A 24201-nucleotide genomic window follows, 5' to 3' on the forward strand; every position below is an offset into this window, starting at 1 on the left:
CACAGTTGATTGACACATTTTGTATATGTTTTATATACTGTATTATTACAATAAAGTAGCTAGAGAAAAGAAAATGTTATTAATAAAATCCTAAGAAAGTGAAAATATATTTACTATTCATTATGTGGAAGTAGATCACCATAAAGGTCTTCATTCTCAGTGTTTTTACATTGAGTGGGCTTAAGAGGAGAAGGAAGAGGAGGGGTTGCTCATGCTGTCTCAGGGATAGCAGAGGCAGAAGAAGTTAAGGAGGTGGAATGGGAGGCAGGAGAGGCAGGCATACTTTGTATTAACTTTTATTGAAAAAAGTCCCGGTATAAGTGGACCTGTGCAATTCAAACCTGTGTTGTTCAAGGGTCAACTGTATTCTGCATCTTGCTTTTTCCACATTGTATATCTTCAAAATCTCTCCCTATCAGTCCACAGAGAGCTTCAGCAGTCTTAGCTAGGCCCTCATGAATTTCTACAAGCCCCTATCTATTTATGTGTCCTGCACACTTCTCTTCTTTATCAATCTTTGGGGATGTCCAGCCCTTTCTTAACATCTTCCCAGGAGTTTCATTGCTAGACTATCTTGCCCTTCTACAGAAAATACAGTTCCTCAAAGTGAATTCCTTAGTCTCCCTCCGACACATAATCTAGCCTCTTACAAAATCCCCAGCTATACTCACCCCCTCTCTTGTTTTGCAATTTCAACATACTACCATATCCTGACTACCTACCTGCCCACCTACCTGCTTATCTATGTGATTCTTGTTGAGTAGCTCTTATAAGCAAAGCTCCATGCTTAATTTGATGATGGGTGATTAGGGGCATTGGTCCCTAATGGTTTGCAGTTCAAATAAAACTTGTAAACAAATACACCTGGACACGGAGATCAGCGGGGGTTTAGCTGACTGAATGAGTTATGAGGCTCAGTAGGTGAATTATCCAGGAGATTAGGCTCTACAACTGAACACTGGGTTCTGATACTGAGAGAAATGTTCACTCCCCACCACAGTCTTGAACTGATGCATGATTGACTTTAGCTGCCCCAGAAAGATCCTGAGCTTGAGAGGAAAACATTGTACTTCCTCTAAAGGGGCTTTTAGACCTTTGCTGCTCTTTTCAACCAGTTCTCTCTCTACCCTGAGTAGAGCCAGATGGTCTGGCCTACTAGTTTGCTTGAAATAGAACTGCAAGAGGCCTAAAATAAATATGAAATAGGCCCAAAATAGATTCATGCGAAGGAACAGAAGGAAACTGCTGTTTCCTGGGTATTTACTCAGGTATTTATTCAGTCATTAGCCACAGGAGGGTGGTATAGGCAGTTTTTCTTGAGGGAAAGGCTTCTGGGTGGTGGTGTAGGGTGGCAACTATGTCATCAGAGAACAGAAAACCAAAGAGATCTTGAAATTCTCAACCTGTAATCTTTATAGTACCTTTTAGAGGAGTACTTACTAATGAAGGCCCTTGGAGGTGGGAGAAGGGTGAAGACTGGCATTCGCAGGCTGCAGCAGAGAATACTTTCCATAACAAGACTTCCTTTACATTTTACACTGTGAGTCCTCAGGGCTATGCCTTGCTCTTCACTCACTCATTCATTCATTAATTTAGTTATTCAGTCATTGAAAATATATTTATTGAGTGCTGAGCACTATTTTAGGTGCTGAGGATACAGATATGAACAAAGCAATCTGCTTTCATGGAGCTTACATTTTATAAAGGGAGACAATAAATCAATAGACAATAAAAAAATATATTTTAGGTAGTGATAAGGGCCATGAGAGAAAAGCAGCATAAGGGGGTAGAGAGTTATGTGGTGTAATCTTGGAGAGGGTTGTGAGGGAAATATTCTTTGAGGTGAAAGAGCTAAACAAATTTAAAAAATTAAAAAGCCTTCGGGCAGAGTCAAATTGTTAATCCTATGTTTGATTTTCCCACTAAAATTCTACCCTCCACCACACAATTTTATGCAACCCAATTATTTAACTTAAGCTAATCACCCATGGTCATTTGTGCAGGTTACCACCTGAGACCAAGTGTATGCCTGCTACACCTTTGGCAAGGCTGTTGAAGATTTAAAACTACCAATGCTTTTTAAAATCTCCTTAAACTTCTAGGGATAATTAAGTAAAATAATATGTTAAAAGACCTAGCACCATGTGGGCCCAAAGTAGGTGTTTCCTCTTCCCCCTCACATTTCATATACTGTAGAGAGGATACCTACACAGGGAGGTTTGCAGGAGATGATCTCTTTTTCCCTTTTGAACATAAAATTATTTATTTTTTCTGTAATCATCAACAACTTTATTCATTACCTGATTGTGCTTGGGATACTTACTGTATGACATTGAAATTATGTGCACTTTGGGAGGCCGAGACGGGCGGATCACGAGGTCAGGAGTTCGAGACCATCCTGGCTAACACGGTGAAACCCCGTCTCTACTAAAAAAAATACAACAAAAAGCTAGCCGGGCGAGGTGGCTGGCGCCTGTAGTCCCAGCTACTTGGGAGGCTGAGGCAGGAGAATGGCGTAAACCCGGGAGGCGGAGCTTGCAGTGAGCTGAGATCCGGCCACTGCACTCCAGCCTGGTGACAGCCAGACTCCTCTCAAAAAAAAAAAAAAGAAATTATGTGCATCATTGATTAGCTCTCCCACTAAACTATAAAATCCCTGAGATCCACTCTGTATCCTTTAGCTGTCAGAATAAGGGCTTATTGAATTGAACTGATTTTGGAGGAGTAGTGATTTCTGTGCTGAATAATTGAACTAAACAGGAGTTTTTGTCCTTAGGGGGCAGCCTGTCTTGAATAGAGATGATACCCATGAACATTCAAGAGCATCTAGTCGTATCAGTAGCTAAGACAATAAACAGACAGGATTCAATATCTGTAGACTGTAGCAAGCACGAGGGACTATAAGAAAGATAGGGTAGGGGTTGTATGGGAAATAAGTGAGCACCAGTGGGGATCGGGACAAAAAATGGAACTTTGCCTGGGAGTGCTTCCTGGCAGAAGTGGGTCTTTGGGAACTATTCAAAACATGAGAAGCAAAGGACAACCAGGATTTTTTTTTTTTTTTTTCCCTGATAGAAGGAAAAGGTTTGAGAACTAGGGATCTTGGGTTTGGGAGGTAGGCCACTGGGGCCCAGATCAGGACATTGAAACACTTTATTCCTGTGACCTAGAAGACATCATGTCAGATGTTATTGAAAGATGGGACATGTGTCACCTATTGACATTTATATAGAATAGTATTTAATAGCAGACTCTAGAGCTAGACAATTTGAGTTTACATCTGCGCTGCATATCTTACTAGCCATGTGACCTTAGGCAAGTTATTTAACTTCATTCTGCCTCAGTTTCCTCATCTACAAAATAAGGACAATAATAGTACCTACCTCATAGAGTTGTTGTGAGGATTTAAAGAGTTTATGTATGTACAGGACTTCAAACAGTGCCTGGCACAGAGTAAGCAGTTTGTAAGTGTTAACTATCATTATCATAATCTGTTGAGCTGCCTTTCAGACCCGAGAACTAGTGTGAATTTGAGGGCATTATTATTCCAGACCCTCTCATGCAGTGATTAGCTCCTCAGCCCTGGCTGTGGTAGAAGTAGTGACAACATCTGGCTCAAAGAGATAGAAGAACTTTCTGCCATCTGAGATTGTCCCAAAGATGAACGGGCTGTCTTGGGAGGGAGCAACTGCCCCATCATTGTAGGTGTTGGAGCGAGACTGGATAACCAGTTAGCGGGGATGTTGCAGAATGGATGGCAGGATGGAACTGGAGTTGTGCTAGACCAAGATATTATCTAATTCCTTGAGACTTGTCAGCAAGAAGGGATATATCTGGGGAGGGGATATTGCTACTCCAAATGTAGAGGACTCCTCTATTAAAAAAAGAATTGTGAGCAATGTTGAATGGTCATATAACTCAGAAAGCTACCCACACATGGACAGGGCTGGTATCAAATGCCATGTCCCAGGGTCTGAAATCTCCCAAAAGTACTTTTGAGACTTAAGATACAAGGGCTTTGGTTCCCACTCTGCCAGCAATTAGCTTTGTAATCTTGGACAAGTTGCATCCCTTCTCTGTGAACCTGGAATATAAGGGCTTAGATTTTTCTCTGTGGTTCCATCAGGTGTTGCCTTCTGTGTTTGGAAGATATGAGTCTTTGAGTGGAGACCAGTGGATGAAGGAGACATTCATGCATTCAACAGGTGTTTGTTATGAAGCACCCAAGTGTACAGCACTGTGCTGGGCACAAAGGGAAAAAGCAGTAAACAAGACAGTCATGGTCTCTGCCCTCCTAGCTTCACAGTCCAGTAAAGGATACAGATAAGAAAAAAATACAATACAGTTTAATAAATGTTTCAAGAGGGTTAAACATAGGATCCTATGGGAGAGGACTATCATTCAGAATATTTTTGAGGAAGAGAACATTAGAGAAAGCCTTCTGGAGGTGGTGGCACCTCAGCTGAGCGTTGAGATGGGGAGCTGGAGAAATAAAGCAGCAGTTTATATAGGTCCTAAGGCAAGAGAATCTCATGAGTTATGAGAACTACCGTAGGTTCTATGTAGCTAGAGAATAGAGAATGAGAGGGCACTGGTAAGAGCTGAGGATACAGAGGCCAAAGGACATCAGATTGGCAGGAGATTTTATGCCACACTACAGAATTTGCCTTAAATGCGCAGAGGAGCTATTGAAGGCCTTTGAACAGAGGCATTATATAAGTCAGATTTCAGCTGCAAAAATAAACCACTGTAGTTCTTTTCAGCAGAAGGGGTTTTAATATAGAAAATAAAGTGCTTACAAAATTGGTGGGAGGGCTGGAGGGGCAAGCTTTAGGCTATGCCTCCAAGAACAATGTCAGGGTAGCTGCTCTCTCTCTCTGACAAGTAGGAAGATGAGGCATCAGGGGCTCTAGGAGCATGCTGCCTTGTCTGCAATTTAGGAATGAGGAAGCTGCCACAGCCCTAACCATCTGTTGGCTAGAGTATCACTATGCCTACCAGATCCTCAGTGACAAAAAAAGTCCCATTCTCTGGCTCTCAGAATGCACAAAGCCAGTGGCTAGACACTGAAACCTATGGTAACACACACAAAAATCCCCAACACTTTCACCATTGTGCTTTCCAATAGAAGCAACAGAGATATGACTTATGCGTCACCAACCACCACCTTCTAAATATTGTGCATGTACATATGATTGGCATCACTATGTCATATCCAGAACGCTGGCTGCAAAGGAATCTTGGAAATGCCAGTTTATTTTTTGGTTTTTAGCTTTTCAGCAATATAGAAAGGCAGGCTTGAAGGAGTGGATCCTTAAAAACCAATCCAGAGTATCTACCACAAGATTGATAAGAGCAAAACTGCTTTTAAGGAAAGAATTGGGGCGGAAGAGTAGAGGCTTAATTGGGGAGGGAGAGCAGCACAAGAGAACAGGTAATGAATTATGACGGATCAGAGATGATGAGGAATTGATTAAAAGTAGTGACAGCAGAGAGAAAGAGAAAGGGACAAATAGAGATTAAGGAGGAAGAGAATCAACAGGACTAAAAGACTAGTTGGCCATCAGTGAGGTGAGGGAGAGGAAAATCTTGTAGATATTTTCTTGGTTTCTGGCTAGTTCAGTGTATGACTGCCATTCCCAAGAGACAAAGGACTCAGGGGAAGAAGGAAACTGGCAAGAGTGGGAGGAGATGACTTCAATTTGGGACTTTTTAAGTTTGATATGCTTGTGAGATATTAAGGAGGAGATATCCAGAAAGCAGTAGGACCTTCATTTTTGGGGTCCAGGAGAGCTACCTTGGAGTCATCAGCAGCTCTCTGCTTACGTGCAAGCAAGGTCCTATGTCTGTTTTGTTCCCAGTGGTGGTGTAATTTTGTTGAAAGGAGGTGCATCAATATGCAACGTAGATGGTAGTTCAAGCCTTAGAAGTAGATGAGCCCATTTAGTGCAAATGCAGAATGAGAAGAAAAGGGGACTGTGATCAGAAGAGCTCTGAGAAATCATGGCATTAATGACTGGATGAAGAACAACCCATGCAGGAAGTGAAGACAGCATAAACATACAGGTCATGTGGATGGTGTTCCCAAGGAAAAGGACCATTTCAGGATTGAGGAAGGCATCAGTGGAGTCAAATGCGGGAAAAGTTAGGAAAGGTAAAGATTGAAACTTGGCCATGAGATTTAGTAACACTTTTTTTTTTTTTTTTCTATTCACAAGAGGATTCAGTTTTCTATAGGATAATGAGGGTAAAGCCAGGATGTAGTGGGTTGAGGGGTCAAAAGATAGTGAGGAAGTAGAGACAGGATAAGACTGAGCTTTCAAAGACAAGTAGACAGATTGTAGTGGCTTATATTATGGTACTGTCCTGATCACCAGTACCTGTCTCAACATAATCTAGAAGAGTAGTTTTCAAACTGTTTTGAGTATTACTTGCTATAAGAAATACATTTCACATCACAGGCCAGTACATTTATATTTATATATAACTGAAACGAAAGCATCATGTAACAGTATTTACCCTAACTATATGAATATTTTCTATAAATGGAATAATACAAAAGCCTTTTGTTCACCTCTTTCACTTAGCATATTTTCAAAGCTCATCTATGTTGTAGCATGTATCAGTACTTCATTCCTTTTTATGGTTAAATAATACTTCATTGTATGGCTATACCACATTTTGTTTACCCACTCATCAGTTGTTGGACATTTGAATTGTTTCCATCTTCTGGCTATTGTGAATAATGCTGTTATTAGCATTTATGTATAAGTTTTGTGTGGACGTGTTTTCATTTTTCTTAGGTATATACCTACTGTTCAGTCATATAATCCTCTAATATAAGAGCAAAAAGGCTCTGAGAGATCTCCTGTGTAAGGGAGTCCTTGGTTTGAAGGCCCAGGGAACCACTGAAATTGTTTTTTTCTGAGGTGAGGGTTTCCGAGGTTTAACTGAATTCTCAGATAAGTCTAAGTCCTCATTGACAGGAGGGAGACAGAAGACAGACCCCTGAGAGGAAAAGGGAATTGCCCAAAAGTCATACAGCAAGCTTGAGGTAGGGCTGAGAGTAAATTTGAAACCTTCTGGTCTCCACTCCATGGCTTATCCCCCCTTAGCTCCGGTACCAGGTCACAGAGCAGGGTAATGATTACAAGCAGATTGCAAGTTCTATAGAGGGTTTTCCATGGCAAATGTTTAACCCTATGCTGGCTTCCCTTCATAGTACCCAGAATGCTGGAAAAGTGCAAGCTAACTGTCCTAGTCTGAAGAAACAATAATTAAGAAAAGAAATCTGACTAGGTAAGGGCAGTGGTATCAGGGAAAGCCAAATAGAATTGGATTTTGGAAATTCTGTCGTGTGTCCCTGTGATTATGTCCACAACACTGGTTTGTTAGCTTTTTATAGCTAATTGTGAGTTGCCTGTAAATTCTTAGGCAGTGGCCAAAGGCACCTTTGCTTCCTCCTTGGCCCAGGCTCCAAACAAAGTGGCTGCTAGGTACATGCCTTCTCCACAGCTACCTATCCTTTTCCCCCCCATTCCTTGTTTTTTTTCCCCATCCTTTTTTCTGCCTTTCCCCACAATTCTCTTTCTTCATTATCTTCCCTCTCTTCCCCTTCCTCCTGGTGTTTTCTTCTTTTTCTCCCTCTTCACGTGATCTCCTCCCTCTGCATCCTATTGGGTCCCTTCCCTCCCTCTTTCCCAGTTCTTTTCCTCCCCCATCTCCTTATATACCCCCTCTATCCGCCCCCAAAAAGCTCCCCACCCCCAAACCAGAACTGGTGCCTGGTGACTCTCGCCGGTCTGGAGAGAGAGAGCTTGCTTGGGAGCCTTGAGCTCTCTGATTGGCGGTCGCGGCTAGCACGCCAGCGCAAGTCCCGCCCCTGGGCAGCGAACGTGCTACTGCGGCACCTGTTATTGGTCGGCGGGTATGTCAGTGGCTCTGGCCACGCCTCACGCAAGCGCCCGCAGTCGCTCGGTGAATAAAAAGGCAGCCTATGGGCTGAGCGGGGGATGGGGAGAGAAGAGGGATAGGGCCAGCAAGGCAGGGATCGAACGAGTGTCTGGCAGCCGGGAGCCCAGCGAAGAGAGCGAAGAGAGCGAGCAAGCTTAGGAAAGCGAGCGAACTAAAGGGAGTAGGGGAGACTGAGACTGACCGGTAGCCAGGCAGGCGGACGGACGCACGCCCGGACAGACTGAGCAGGCGCCGGAGAACCACTCACAGGTTCCCCCCGCCTTTCCCTTTGAAAGCTAGGATTTTGCCTTTCCCGTGGCGCCCGAGAGAGAATGCTGGACTCTGCCGACTTCAGCGCAAGCTAAGATTTCTCAGCTAGGGACGAAAGATCAGCCCAATCCTGAGAAGGGGGAAACCAAGCACCCCTGTCCCCATCCCCCTCCCCTCCCCCCGACTAAACTCGGGCGCCAAACCCAGCCCTTCCCTAACCATCCTACTTCCTCCTCTCCTTTCTAGCATGGTGGCTGTATGGACAGTCTGACAGAACAGAGACTGACATCTCCCAATCTGCCGGCCCCCCACCTGGAACACTACAGTGTTCTGCATTGCACCATGACCCTGGATGTGCAAACTGTAGTCGTTTTTGCCGTGATTGTAGTCCTCCTGCTTGTCAATGTCATACTCATGTTTTTCCTGGGAACGCGCTGAATGGAGTCCAGCCACCTGAGCTGTCGCGAACTCTCGCTTTGATTTCATCCCGAGAGCCACCGAGAAAAAAAAAAAAAAAATCACAGACAGACAGGGAAAGAGAGAGAAAGAACAAGCTTTCTTACTCAGGGGGGAAAACGTTTTGAGCTTCAACATGGCCTCGCTGTGATATGTATGACGTTGGTATATTATCTCTCCCTAAATCTTTTGTCGTGTCTTGTCTTTTAAGAATGCCCGTGCCTTCTTAAAGTTGCCTATTGCTGAGTGAAATTGTTGATGAAGAAATGCTTTTTATTTAAGTGTGCATGCGTGTGTGCGTTTTTAATCTATGTGGCGTTCATGGAGCAAGCTCTGCGTCCTTAAACAGTGGCTTTGCAGTCTGTGGTGTCTTCTCAACTCATTTCCTTGAAGACTACCTTTAAACTCCATCAGGGAATTTTAGTCAAAATTTTTATCTTGCCATCAGGAGTGCATTTGGGTTTGTTTGAGGGGAAAAGGGTTTGTGGAAGAGCATGATGAATATTTGCAATCGTGGGAAAGACAGTCTTTGCACTGGATATTTAGAGAGAAAATAATCGATGCAAGGAATGGATTTAGGGAAAATGATTCTTTAGTCTCTAATGAGAAGCAAGAATTTGGGAAGTGACACAGGTCTGTTGTGCTGGCAGTTGGTGACTGTGTCCTTTGAATCTCAGTTTGCTCTCCAGGGTTCAATTTTGAAAGAAGCCACATTTAAAACACTTCTTGAACCTTAAAGCTTTAATATATTTAAAATGTCAGTGTCTTTGGAATCATGAAATAGTATGTAAAAGCATTCTCTGATTTTTTGAACTGGCAAGAGAGGACTTTGACAGGAGCTATTTGGGCTCCCTTTCCCAAAGATTGTAGCCCTGGATTTGATTTTGGGGATTTTGTCTGTCTCATCAAACACACACACGAACCCAGCTCTTTATTCACCTTGGGAATAATAGTATTTGGATATGGCTCCTTTGGGGTAATCTCGTTTGCAATGATGTTCTTGAACTACATTTTAAATATAACTTGATAAGGTTGATGAGAAAGTGGTGATGTTACTGTTTGCTCCCTTGTTTGTTACTTTAAGATCAGAGGTCTCTGTAATTTAAACAGTCCCATAACAAACTGAAAGTCTGTAATGTGCTAAATTAAGAGTTACCAAATTTTGGTGCTAAATTTGATCACCAAAAACCAAAAATGTCTAGATGGAAAGGGATAAGAGCATGGAAAACATGAGCTGGAAGCAACATTTCAGTTGAGATATGACTGCTTGTCTGTATCAGATGGTAGTGGTGGTTTCTGTTATTATTGCTATTGCTATTATTTTTATATTTCCGTTTCCTCTGAGAAAGCTCTTGGCAGAGCCAGTAAAAAAAAATGTCTGTAATGCCAGTCTGTATAATACTTGTTTTTTTGCGTTTCTTTTTTTTTTTTTTCTTCCTGTTAATGTAGGCAGGCCTTCCCCATTCCATTGCTTACCTGGCTTGAAATAATGCCATTTATGGCTCATGTATTATAGCAGTGAATCAGGGCACATACACATCTACACACATGCTCCCCCTCCACCCATGTGGGTGGCTGTTCATGTCTGATGTGCAAATCTGCTGTCATTATGCTGTCAAGTTCCATGTCCGGTTGTTCAGTCTCTTTGGAAATGGTTCTGAAAGGAGAGAGGCTGTGAAGGGGGCCTTTGAATTTGTCTTGGCCACAGGACCCAGAAAGTATTATTTAATGGTGTAAGGGGGGTTTTGGGCCTCAAAGCATGCTATCCTTGACTTGGTGCGGGTGAGAATCTGAGGTTTTAATGAAATGAGTACCATGGTGTAAACATGATCTGGGAAGTTTGCTGGCATTGATTCTTATTAATTACTCTTTGGTCCGTTTGTGGAGACCCCCTGGATGGAACTGAGAACCTATTTCTTTGCAAAGATAATTTAGTGAGTTTTTTTTTTTTTTTCCTTAGCTTCAGTGTATTATTTGAAGTAAGCTTATATCTTGTCTGGGCACTTTGTTTTGATACAGTGTTGGAGAGTGGGGAATGGCTTTTTGCTGGGCAGCTGCAGACCTGTTTTTTTGTTTTGTTTTGTTTTTTCCATTCAGCAGCTGTTTGACCTTGGGCACTTTTTTTCCTCCTCGGTGGGTTTGGGATTCCCAGTAACATTGGCATTTTTGGATGGTTCCACTAGGTGACCTCCAAGTTCTTGCATTTTATGATTTTATGACCCCCTAGACACTTGAAGTCAGTGGGGGTGGGGGGGTGGGGAAAAGAACTGGAAAGACAAGTGAAAAGGAAAACAAAATGTTAATCAAAGGGTGATGGGAGGAGGGGAAGGATATCTGGTAGTAGAGCCTGGATAACAAGTTTAAGCTAAGGGATGTTTTTTTTGCCTAGTTATTTGGGAAGGAAACTGGGACAGCAATAAGGGAATGCTTTTTGACTTTTTTCCGCCAAGGGGAGCAGGGGTCTCTGAGACTAGTCTTTGATCTCAGTTTATGACTTAAGTAGTGTCAGGAAATACCTTATCCTCTGTGAGCCTGACAGACCTTTGGCAGAAAGCCTCTGGGAATGTATGTGTGTAGGGTGTGTGGCAGTATGTTCATGGCGGGGTGTGTGGGGGAGCACACTCCTGAGTGTGGATGCGGGGTGTGGTGGTAGGAATGAGGAAAGATGGTGTTGAGTTCCAGAGTTCTGAATGGCCTCCTTGTGCTAGGACCTATAAGGATTTCACAAATGCTGGGATGGATGGGTATCACATATGCCAGTCCTCTTTTCACCACCTAAAACCCCTCAGGCTAAGGAGGTGTCTTGAATGAGCCCTTCCATTAGTAATTTAGCTGTTGAAATGGGTTAGCCCTTTTAAAATTGTCTCCAGGCAAATAAAGGGATGTTGCTAGCCAGATGGCAGGCCACCATCTAGCAACCAGAAGGGAATTTGAGAGTAGAGAACAAAAGGTAGCAGTGTGACTTTTTACTTGTGTGAATCCTAAAGGTTTGGCATTTCTCCTTCAGACTTGTGAGGACATTTTTCTCTAGCAAAAAAAGAGTGGGAGAAAATGAGAAATGCAGCCCAGAGAAGTGGAACCCTATGCATTTTGACTTGTCTTCTTTTTTCCTTCCTCCTCTGCCTTCTCTCTTAATCTTTCTCCTTCTCCCTTTCTTCCCACCCCTGGCACCACCTCCTCCTCCCACCTCCCCACTGTAAATGGGTGAGAATTAAAAAAGACAAGAGGACTTTTCCTCTCTGATTTGTCCCAACTTTTCCCAATAAAGCTCCTCCATTCCCTTCCCTCCTCTCTGGCCCCTTTGAGTAGAGGATAAGCTTTTGCTATGCAGGAGGGGCAAAATCCCAGCTTAGGGATTTTGGCTCCCGGATCCCCATCAAAGAATTAAAGAAAATGCCCTCTACTAGTATCCTAGCAACCCCTGTATCACTGAGCACCCACTGGGCTCCAGAGCCCACCCTTTAAAGGCCCAGGCACCAATAACTCTAGAGAAAGAGGGCCACAGCCTAGCAGGACTTGGAGAGATGCTTTTGGGGAAGGAACAAAGAAAGAACAGAATCCCCATTTCCCGCAAATGCCTTGGAAACATGTCCACAGCAGACATATACAGCTTAGCCTCATCCAGCTATGAGATTGTTTATTAGAAAACTCCTGGGTTCAAATTCCTTTCTAGTCAGTCCCATCTCCTTAAGATTAACTGTGCCATTTCACTGCCTAGCTTTAGTGCCAGAAGCCCTGCAGGCCCTGAAAAAACAATTTTTTCACCCTGACTTTTGGCTGCATCAGGGAGGGGGTGGAGTGATATCTTGGTGGGAACAAACTGAACAGCATTCTTCCATTGAGACAGCCTCCATCTGTCAGAACCTGCAGTGTGCTTGTGCAGTGTGCCCCAATTTTGTCTGTGGCTTGGGGAATCCTGATCAGCCTAGCTTTATAGAATTTGAGAATTTTTCTTTCTGTGGTTTTGGTGTAGTAGTTTCTGACGGGGGAGGCTGGACAAGTTGAAAGAACAAGTTTGATAATGGAGCTGGTGAACAGGGCTTGGACCCTGGCTCAGAGACTCTCACCCACTGGTGTGTGTGTGTGTGTGTGTGATTCAGCTACTAGGGAGCTGAAAGATTCCAACAAGGCTGTAGGTGAGGTGCTCTTCTGCCCTTGAGGTAAGGCCCAGATTGAGAGCAGCCAGAGGTCACAGTCTGGTGGTTTGAGGGATGGTAACAAAGCATGTCTTCCTCTTTAACCTTTGTCTGCCATCTCAGCCTCTGGTCCCTTGGCCTGCAGAGTGCTTGCTCTGGGCAGGGATGTAAGAATTGAGCCTTTTCTCCCAAAATAACTGCCTCTTCAGAAGACCTCCTACAAGGCATCTGGATCTAGCTCCAGTGGCTTTGCCCCAAGAAATGGAATGGAGGAGGGGAATCTTGGACTCTCTAGCTCTTATTTCCAGCTCTGCAACTTGTTCTAGGCTAACCAAGTCTCTGGCTTTCCAAGAATCCTTGATGAAAGTTTAGCTTCTCCAGTATCTGCCCAGAATGTCTCCTTCTGTCTTAGGTGGATCTAGCTCTGTAGAGTATTTAGTTTATTGTACTTTGCTCTAGCACCAAAGTACAAAGAGGAAAAACTAGAAGGGGAAGAACCTAGAGGGGAGAGAAGGCTCAGGTAGCAGTCCAGTAATGACAATACTAATAACTCCTTATCAGCGCATGGGCCTATAGAGTTTACACAGCAATTTCACATCCTTTCTAACTTGAGCATCACATCAGCCTTGTGAAGTGAGTAGAGGTGATTGTTATTCCCAGTTTTACAGATGAGGAAAGTAAGGGTCAGCAAGATTGTTGGGATGGGAGTGGGTCTGCCTTTCAAACAGAGAGGAGAGTCAGAGTTGGTCATTCCTAGGTAGTGTGATGTTGAATGTGGGGAGGGAGGGCCTGACGCAATGGCTCATGCCTGTAATCCCAACACTTTGGGAGGCTGAGGCGGGTGGATCACCTGAGGTGAGGATTTCAAGACCAGCCTGGCCAACATGGTGAAACCCTGTCTCTACTAAAAATACAAAAATTAGCCGGGCATGGTGGCATGCGCTGGTAGTCCCAGCCACTCGGGAGGCTGAGGCAGGAGAATGGCTTGAACCCAGGAGGAGGAGGATGCAGTGAGCCAAGATTGTGCCACTGCACTCCAGCCTGAGTGACAGAGCGAGACTCCATCACAAAAAAAGAAAAGAAGGAAGGAAGAAAGGAAGGAAGGAAGGAGGGAGAGAGGAGGGAGGGAGGGAAGGAAGGAAGGGAAGGGAAGGGAAGGGAAGGGAAGGGAAGGGAAGGGAAAGGCAGAGGCAGGGGCAGGGGCAGGGGCAGAGGCAGGGGCAGGGGCAGGGGCAGGGGCAGGGGCAGAGGCAGGGGCAGCAGGGAGGGAGATTTGGGAGTCATCCCTGAAGTCATACTAGCTTCTTCAGCTACTCATGTTTTTAATGCTTTTTAATAACTTTCATTTGTATAGCACTTTTGCTCAGAATTTTCATTCTATAAAATGCCTTTTTGTCTTGAATATACATTAATGAGTTCTATTTAGTTTTATGAAAACTCACTATTTGGGATCTTCAAGGTGAAAGGCCAGTGTGAATTGCTGAAGCCTAAAATACAGAATGTTTTGAAGGAACTGTAGTTTTCATACAATTGTTCTTCTCTTTGAAGCACACTTATTTTTCTATATTTCTTTAAAAATGTGCTGCCCAGAACTGTTCATGCTACTCTAGGTGCCACCTGACTGAGATCAAATGCAAAAGAACTTTGTTTTGTCTGTGAAATGTCTAGTAATGCAGTCTTCTACTGATTCTCAACCCTCACTGAACATTCAGATCACTTGGGAAGCTTTTTTTTAAATACCCATGCCAGGCCCCCTATCTGAGAGATTCTGATTTAATTTTCATGGGCTAGATCCCAGGGAGCTTTATTTATTTATTTTTTTAATTTAAAGTTCCCCGAGGTGATTCAAATATGCAGCCAGGGTTAAGACTCAGCCTTTGAGCATGTAGGTCCAACCCTTTCCTGTCTAGTCCAGTCCTCTACTCTCTTGTGAAGTTGGCCACTTTAGGGTTTTTTGAACCAAATTTGTGACATTTTGTCTTGGTATGTTGGTCCATTATTCTAGCTTTCTGTGAATTTTAAACTTTTTTCTTCATGCTGTGCTACAAATTAGCAGTCCCTTCTAGCACTGCATCAGTTAAACTCTATTTTGTTTGGTTGGACTATCGTTCTACCCTTTGGGAGGTTTTTATTTTTTTTCTTCATGTCACATAACAGGTTAGCAGCTTCTTCTAGTGTTGCATTATTTCAACACTGAATAAATTTCATTTGAATTGTTGATTCAAAGAAATGTTTACTATGATATGATTAGTGCTAGCTCTTCTGTCACCTCACCAGAGCCCCTCTTGGAGTTGGGACATGTTAATTTTTGTATGTATCTGGTCAACCCGTGCAGACTGCACCTGGCTGTGCCAGCATTTATCCTACCAAGGTGTTAATGTGAATAACATAGCATGATAGATGTGTTGTATGCTTTATGGGCATAAAGATATGCTAGGTTCTTAGCAAGCGTCTGCCAAACTGATAGCCCCATCAGAAAAGGGAGTATAAGTTACTTGACCTCTTACTCATGGTAAATCTGGTTATGGGCTCCAGAGCTTCTTGTTTTCTTTCTGTGCCTACAAAGCGAATGTTTCTAAACTGGGTTCAGAATTTGGCGGAGGGTCAGTACTACAACTGTAGTTTCTGTGTATTACTTTCTCCTCTTTGAAAAAGCAGGACATAATGGGTTTAGCTTTAAAACAGAATATATTTTATGCTCAAAGAATTCCGGAAACTCTTTGTGTATGTTTCTCTTGTTGTTTTACTTAATTGTTTCCATTAACCCGGTGGTTCTCAGCACTGGCTGCACGTTGGAATCACCTGGAATATTAAGAGTAACAACAATTCCTAGAATCTTTGGGAGAGATCTGATTGAGTTGGTCGTAGTGGCTTCCTGGCATCAATATTTTTCTAAAAGTTCTCTGAGGTGATGGGAATGTTCAGCCAGGGATAAGAATGACTGCTGTGGAATGCTTCATAGGAAATGTTAGCTCAGTCTGTCTGACTTATCACACATGTGACTAGGCAAGCTTCACAGATGGTGAGATTTTATTCTAGGACTGTGGGGGCCTTGATAAGTTCCAGGGGCTTGTGCTCACTCTAAAAAGGAGGAATCAACCCTAGGGAATGAGTAGTCTGGAGACCTAATTGTATTTAAAATAATCAGCTGTGAGATGGTTTGAACCCTTCAGGAATAAAAAAATTCGGTTCCTACACATTTGCTATCATGATGGGAAAGATTCTGCTCATTTACTAGTGACCTCAGGCAAACTACTTCTGTCCTCTGAAATTTGGTTTTCTTCATCAGCAAAATAAGGATGGGTGAATTTGATGACTTCAAGATTTCTTCTAGCTTCAACAATATGTGCTTATTTTGTGATCAACACGAGTACAGATATTATTTAAATCTAGCAGGTAATCCAGAGATCCATTTTAGCAGGCTTAGAATACACAGGATGGTTTTAAGGATAGCAGTTTTGCCTTCTTAATTATACTTGGCTTACGTTTCTTTTAGAACAAGTGAACCTAGGTTGTATTCTTTGAGCACACTCTGGCTGCCAAGCAGGAAAGAAGACTGTATGAACATGCACTGGCTGCCAAACAGGGAAGGAAGTGGTACAGTGAATTGAGTAGCAAGGGTGTGCCAGTTTGGGATTCTGTTTATTAAAGAAATATGTCATATGGATAATTGAGAATTGCCTCTCATAGATATAGAACCAGTCTCATAGGTCTGAAAAAGATGGATTGCTTTGACAGCTCAGAGCCCCTTCCTGCAGTATTTTAAGTAGCCATTCACTTGGTTAATAATACTACTTCTATTAATAAGAATTTCAACAAATAAGGTTTCCTATTTATTTCATGGACTTCTTCCTCAAACCTACAACTAGTTAAGAAAGTGAGGCTCATAGAGATTAAGCAGCTTACTCAATGTCACACAGGTAGTGGTAGTGACTAGTGGTAGTGGTAGTTCTAGTGACCTAGAACCTAGGCGTCTTGATACCACATCCTGCAGTGCTTCTGGTATAGCCCGCATAGTGGACTCTGTGGTCAGGATGCAGTCATAACTCTGAGAATTAAAGGGGTTTTACTGACATAGAGCAGTATTCAGGAGGAAGCTTTGAAGAAAGGAGCAAAAGGGGCAATGTGGAGGAAGGAAAAAGGTTTAGAGAGGGATGTATTCAGGCCAGTTTTTCTCTTGCCCTTATCACTCTTACGTGCTAGTTCCAGGCCCCTGATGGGAATTGGGCATTGATCTTTGAGCGCCAAGTTTGCGTGTTGGTAGCAGAGAAGAAGGAAAGTTGTACATGCATGGCAGAAGGATAGCATATGGAAGACAGACATGCAGTAGGAGAAAAAACAAGAAAAGGCCTCAGGAACCCTAGGATTAAGCCCTGGCTCTGTACCTACTTTGCTGCCAGATCTTGATCAAGGCCCTTCCCACCTAGGTCTCAGTTTCCATGTCACTAAAGTGAGAGTGGTTTCAGTAGAAGAGCCATGTTCTCAAATGGAATGTTAGCCAGAAGCTTCTATATAAAACAGGAAAAAGCACAGCTGGTCTGGTTGAAATGGGCATGGGGCAGGTATGGAGGACAGAGTCTAAAGTTCCAGGCAATCATCTTGCCTATGCATATTTTGGTCACTAGAGGAACTGGAATTAGAAGAGTGGAGATGGCTCTGCCAAGTCCAGCCATAGTGCTTGGGGAGATAGGGAACCCTTGGATAGTGTTGTGTGATGGGGGTGGGTATTTCATTTAAGTGGCCAGGATTTACAGAGAATCACATAGGGGCAGATATTAAAGTGCCTAGTACAACACACTGCCCCCACTCCTTTTTTTACAAGTGAGAAAACTAAGGCACAGGAGGGGAAAGGGATGTGTCCAAGGTTGCAGTGATGGTTCTGGGATTCTGATTCTTTAAATAGGGCTCTTGCCTGCTGTAACTTGCTACCTCCCCTATAGGTTTCTGGCTCTCTGCTCTCTTGGCTGGATCAGAGACCTGAATGCTCTTTCAGGTTTGGTTGGAGAAAGCAAGCTGATGAGAGGCTGGGAGAACAAGAGCATTATATAACCTCCTGGAGCGGGAGCAGGCCTGTTAGTAGTCCTTGAAGTTCCAGGGAGTGTGATGGGGGTGAGGGGAACACAGAGTCTCCTGAAGGCCACATTAGCTCTCCTGAGGCAGAGAGCAGTAAATGCAGCCCTGTGAGTGGCCATGTACCCTCAGGGCCCAGAGGAGGCCGGCACTGCACATCCATAGCCAGCTCTGGGAATGGCTTTGGCAGCTGATTTCTCCGCCTGCCTGCCTTCATTAGAGAAAGGAAAGCCATGCACCTCCGTGCCCAGCTGGCTGCAGGAAGGATGTACCAAGAGCCCACCCCCCACCCCCTCAGAGTGTGGTGCCTAAAGGCAGTAGCTACTTTTAGCTGAACCTCCCACAGCCTCTCCTCCACCTACTCTCTCCCTCCTCCCTCTGTGAATTGTGCAGGGTGGCAAGAAGGCTGGGCAGTAGGTGCCTTGGCATTGGGATAAAGGCAGAGGAGGAGCTAGGCATCTCTAGGAGGGGCTCTGATAAGCCCTGCGTGGCAGGAGGGCCCAGAACAAAAGCAAAATGATGAGACTGCTTTGTGCTTAGGACCCAAAGGGAGTGGAGGGATTTATTAATTTCCTTTGGAGCATGCAACCAGCTGAGCTGCATGTCTTGTAAATTTAGACTGAACTGCATGGGAAGACTTACACTCTACTTGGATTAAGAGGAAAGCAACTGGGGCTAGTGGATACTCACTTGATTCTTGACTACTCCTCTTGAACAGTCTTAGGCTTTTCAGTGGGTTTTGTACATCATCTCACTTGATTTTCTCTGTGGCCTTATGAAGTGGGTAGAGCTGAGATTATCTCCATTTCACAGGTGAGAAAAAGAATGTTCAAAGACTTACTGTCACATAGCTGCTTCCAGCCTGGCCTTCTGGGCTTCAGCTCTGGAAATTATAGTGCCACTTAAAGTCACTGCAGACAGCTATATTTTCTAGAAAAAGGGGTGCTGGAGCTGTCCTGATTCTAATCTCCTCATTGTGGAAGCTGGGGAACTAGGCCCAGAGAAGAAAAGGACTTGCCCAAGGAAATGTGGTACATTGATAGTAGTGCTGGAATTAGAACATTGCCTGGCAAGGATGTGAATTCCTGGACCTACGAGATGTGCAAGCCACTGTGGTCTTTCAAGGGTTGTTTGGGGAAACCTGTGTGGTGTGATGGAAAGCAAAGTGTCACAGAACTAGGAGTTTGCTATTTTTCAGTTCAGGCAGAAATTATCTGTGGATGACTGCCCCAGTGAAGGCCTGACACTCAGTAAGCCCTCTATAAAGGTTTGGTTGAATGAAAGATGTACACATGAGTAAAATGGAGGTGCAAATGTGAAGTCAGTTGCTGTGTGACCTTGAACAAACCCCATTGTTTCTGTCCCTCATTTCTCTCTGTCATTTTTGGAAGACTCTTTTTACTTCTCTCCCTTGGAAGAAGAAAGGCCCTGTGACCTGACCCATGTCTTGGGTGCTTGGTGGAAAACTGTTTTGTTTTTTGATTTTCGTTGTTGTTGTTTTTAAATAAGCTTTCTTTTATTTATCCCAGGCTCCATTTTGCATGCAGTCACATACATGTTGCTATGAATAGCAGACTAACTTTCTCTCTGCTCATCTCCTGCAAAGTTAAAAGAGGGACTTGGAAGAAAACAAAAATGAATTGTGTTTTTATTTAGCACCTTCTTAAGTCCATCAAGCCATAAACCACTTAGGGACATGGCAATTAAAAAACAATTCTTGGCCCCTAGATCCTTGGCTAGAATTTGTGATGGATTATTGAGTTTTCATGATATGATCAAAAATTGCTTTAGAAATTTCAGGTTCTTGCCCAATGAGCTGTGTAGAACAAATCAACTTATACTTGCATTATCTTCACTTATACTTGCATTATTTTGTTTGGAAACATCTCACTGATCTGGGGACAGGACAAGAAGATAAAGACTATTATGTAGTCTTCGGTTCCTGACACATGTTCTTTTCTCCATTACACTATGAGGTGGCCAAAGCCAAGATTATTTTCCCAATTTTATGGCTAAGGAAATTGAAGCTCAGAGAATTGTTTTGATTGACTCAGGTCAGTACTGTATCGTAAAGTCAGTGGTGTGCTAGGAAGAACATAGCATATGGAGTTAGGTATTACCAACTCACCAGTACCAAGTATCTCTAGGCAAACCATCTATTAAGATTCCTTCTGTAGTTTGCTTCTAAGTATTTTGTTGCTGTTGTTTGTTTATTTGTTTATTTTTTGAGATGGAGTCTTGCTCTGTCACCCAGGCTGGAGTGCAGTGGTGGAATCTCAGCTCACTGCAACTTCCGCCTCCCAGGTTCAAGCAATTCTCCTGCATGCCACCAAGCCCAGCTAATTTTTGTATTTCTAGTAGAGACGGGGTTTTGCCATGTTGGCCAGGCTAGTCTCAAATTCCTGACCTCAAGTGATCCACCCACCTCAGCCTCCCAAAATGCTGGGATTACAGGAGTGAGCCACCACACCTGGCTCTAGGCCTTTTTACAAAAGTTAATCAAGATAGAAGAAAGAAGTAGGCAGATGCTACTGGATAACGGGATAGGTGGCATTGAACCATTAATTGGTACTTTGGTGCATCCACTGGATCTACAATAAATTCATCTGGATATCATATTGTCCAGGGATACATGAAAGGCCTTTTAAAATAAATAAAAGTGGCCCCAGATTCTGTAGTCTTTTGTGACCTACTTAGTTTGGATGTTTTCTCTTTGTGGGTTTATCTGGCCGTGTTCTTAAAGACTGGGCCTTGATCCTAAAAAGCTGGCTCTTTACCATAGTGTCTATGGTCATCACAAAGGATGGAGAAGAATGATTTGGATAAAATACATGTCATTTTGCCTGGGCTTTGGTGGAGATTGTATGCCATTGCTTTTACGCCAGTTGGTTCAGGCCACTGGGAAAAGGAGTGTGGAATGACAGAAATAGGGAGACAACCAATAGCTTGCTGAGGGTTAGAGAGGGCCTAGCTGGGATGAGACATCTGCAGGTGCTAATCCACGTGCACATATCTACATACTGGTTCTTTGTGGTGTTGGGAGGAGGGAAGAGAGTTTGTCCATAGTACTTTAGCTGATAAGTGACTGGGTAACAGTGAGAGGAACCCATGCATTGAGCTCGTTCCTTCAGTGTGCTGCTGGGGAAACTGAGGTCTAAGGAGAGGCAGGAACTTGCCCAAAGTCTTAGAATTTGTCCTTGATCTTTACCCATTCTCTCTATTCAACCATTGGCTAATTTACCTTACATTTATGAGGCTCTTTAGATGAATGACGGGTGGCTAAGCCTCCTGGAAAAGCACCTGTGATTACCACATTCAGGAAGTGACAGAGATGAAATTTGAACGCAGGTCTTTTGTCCTGCTTAAGAGCAGATTGACCCAGACTTGAAGGAAAGCTGTTAGAAACAAATTGATGGGGAAGAAAATTGGTTCAGCTTTGCTGTCTATCCATTCTCTATGCCCGTACCTTCACATACACATACGTGATAGATAATATGCGATGCACACTTACACATACTCAGGCACATGGGCTGTATTTGGGACACACATGGGACACACAGCTGGAGCATATTTTCACATTAACACACTTGGAACACACATTCATTTAAACATGGGAGGAATATTCACACTTGTACATTCTCAGCACAGGCAGGATACACACACAGGAACACACATGAGGGATGCTTGTGCACATCTGCATGTGTGAATGCACACGGATGCATATAAGGCACAATTGTGCACCCACATACATATGGGGCATGCTAAGATGCACTCTCAGATATACTCTTACCCAGGACATGCACTTCTGTACCTGAGATACACACTCCTAAAGACATACTTGGGCAAACAACACTCCACACTTGAGTGTTGAGTCACACTTGAACACACCTATGGGACATATCCACATGCTCCACACAGCCCTGTGGGACACATTTTGATGCAGAACACGTCCTTCCCTTAGGGCCAGCCAGCTGTCACTTTCTTCTAAGTGGGCATGACAGGGTACTGGTCCCAGCTGGTGGGCCTCCATAAGTTTGCTCTGGGTCTCCTTTGACCTTGAAATTAGACTTGAGAGGGCAGTAAGCTCAGTAATAAAATGGATGTTCAAGATGGCATGTTTTGTAGCAGTCTCTGTAAGGTAAACAGTGTTCAGAGCAGAGCCCTCAGATGTGAGTTAATAGGCAGATGAAGAAGAATGGAAAACGCAAATTGGGACTGATCAATGCAGAAAGCTTGAACCTACTCCTTCATCCCCCAGTTCACTTAAAAACGATTGTGGAGTGATATGGTTATGAAGCAATGTCCCAGAAGGCCTAAAGTCACTGAATATTAAAGTTCATCTTTCTTGGGAATGAAATAACAACCTGGACTAGAGTAAATATATCTAAATTGTGGGTGTTAGCATGTGAGCGGAAGTGGTAGGATGCATAAGCAGGAGATGCCTTTGGGCAGTGGCCCACCCTCTCCTGGGTTAGTGGTGGCCTGAGACCAGCCACATCCTTAATGACCACAACCTAGCCCCTAGGCACAGCATCTTGGGCCATCTGGCCCCACTAATGAAGACCTGCTATTTTTAGAGTTCCTCAAGCTGGAAACCAGGTCATGGTGTCCTGGGGAAGCCTTTGTGGTCCTTGGTATCAAAGGCTGAAGCTGGAAAGACAGGGCCCTAGATTGGGTCTTAGGGAAGGGTGGGAAGCACGGAGACAGGTAGCTGGGGAATACCAGGCTTGCCTGGGAGCAGCATCCTCAGAGCCTCAGTTGGGTTACTATTAACTATAACAGCCTCATGCCCATTTCTCAGCTTTGACTTTGAGGTCAAGAAACATGAGTTTCAGTTGCTGCTCTGCCTCTTACAGTGTGTCTCAGTCACGTTCCCCTCTGCTATCTGAGTCTTACTTGTTTTATTTATAAAACATTCCAGTATTGCCCTTAGATGATGGAAAGGCTCAGCTAGGCTAAGAGTTGAGAAGATGTTTTGAAGATACACTTTTCTCCATGCATAAAGCTGCATCATCATTGTCCCTAACTGGATTCAATTACTGCCAACAGTTGGACCTGACTCCTATTGGAGTAGCTGTAGACAGAAAAGGCCGTAAAAAGGAGCCAAGAGAAGACACCCTCATGGAGTCAGGCTGGTCAAAGTTATGCTGAGATTACCCCCACCTATACAGATATTTTTCAATGCCAGGTCAGTCATTCTGGGAAAAAAAACAGATTTGCAGCATTTAGGTGGTCATGTAGCTTTGGTTCCTTAGGAATCTCTTAGGTAATGAGAAAAGGGGAGGCATCTGGAGCAGGGATTTCTTCCTAAACTAGGAAGCAAGGCCAGGTCACCTGTACCTGCCACCTGCCAGAGGAGGCAGCCTAGAGTGCCAGCTCTGGCTCTAAGAGAATACTCTTTGTAAGTGTTTGTGCTCATGGCCATTTTATCTGGTTTGCTGAGAGGGAGAAGGTCAGGCACTATGTAGTTCAAGTTTCCCCTTGCTGCAGATATTGTGGACAAAGTTCTCCTCAGTTTTCTGGTCTGTGGAATGGGCTTAACTGTAGTCTCTCATAGGAGTTTTAAGCGCAAGACTTCATTGTGACATAGGATGTGAAAAGTGTCTTGTAAAATGTTGAACTTGTGTTCCTGCTCTTTGGATTGTTAAGATTTCATCCAGGTTGTAATTACACATAGTTTGGAGGTAATTGAGAAACTTCACTTTATTTCTCGACTCCTTCCCCATACTGTTCTTTTAAGCCATTATTATATCAGTTTTACAAATGGGAATACTGAGGCTCAGAGAAGGAGAAACAAGTCTGAGATGACAGGATTAGGCAGTGGTGGATTCAGTACTAGAAGCCATGCCTTCAGATTCCCACCCAGTGTACTCTGGCCCTGGGCTGCCACCAATGAATTCCAGTGCTAAAGGAAGCTGCCAGAGGCTACTTAAGTAAATATATGTAAAAAGTTAGATTTTTCTCTGACAAGCAGCTCTGTGAGGCTCAGCTTTACCCAGCACTTTCCCTGCTTGCCCAAGAGAGACACACTGATTACCTTTCATCCCTCCCACATCAGCTCATGTCCCGCTGTCTCCTGCATGTTGGAAGCAGTGAAGAATTGAAGATGTTAGACTGTTGAGGAGCAATCCGTCTGCCAGTTTAAGCCACTTCAAGACAATAAGAGGATCCTTGGAGGCACTTAATCCACCTTGGTCACCCCCACCTCCTCACAGTTTTTTTGAGTACCTCTGACTTGCCTAAGGGGTGGGCTGAAAGGGATCTAAGGAAATATATTTGAGGGCCTTGATCTCTGGAGGATTGTGCTAACAGTTGA

The 24201-nt window shown here is 43.7% G+C and overlaps 1 protein-coding gene across 7 annotated transcripts in view; it reads left to right on the plus strand.

Moving 5' to 3' along the window:
- ARHGEF9 (Cdc42 guanine nucleotide exchange factor 9) overlaps positions 1-24201 on the plus strand; it is a 163719-nt gene that overhangs the window by 20728 nt on the left and 118790 nt on the right. Inside the window, exons 1-2 of one of the 7 annotated variants that reach the window (XM_033201136.1) lie at positions 7965-8223; positions 8470-8844. The exons of 1 other annotated variant lie outside the window; for it this stretch is intronic. The gene's annotated coding sequence lies outside the window, so the exon portion shown is untranslated. Of the gene's footprint in view, positions 1-7964; positions 8845-24201 lie in introns of those variants that run through there. 5 more of the 7 variants (XM_033201137.1, XM_033201135.1, XM_033201133.1 and 2 more) reach the window with 5 other exon arrangements.

This window comes from Trachypithecus francoisi, unplaced genomic scaffold (genome assembly GCF_009764315.1).
Source record: "Trachypithecus francoisi isolate TF-2019V2 unplaced genomic scaffold, Tfra_2.0 Lachesis_group6, whole genome shotgun sequence".
NCBI classification, from domain to species: domain Eukaryota; kingdom Metazoa; phylum Chordata; class Mammalia; order Primates; family Cercopithecidae; genus Trachypithecus; species Trachypithecus francoisi.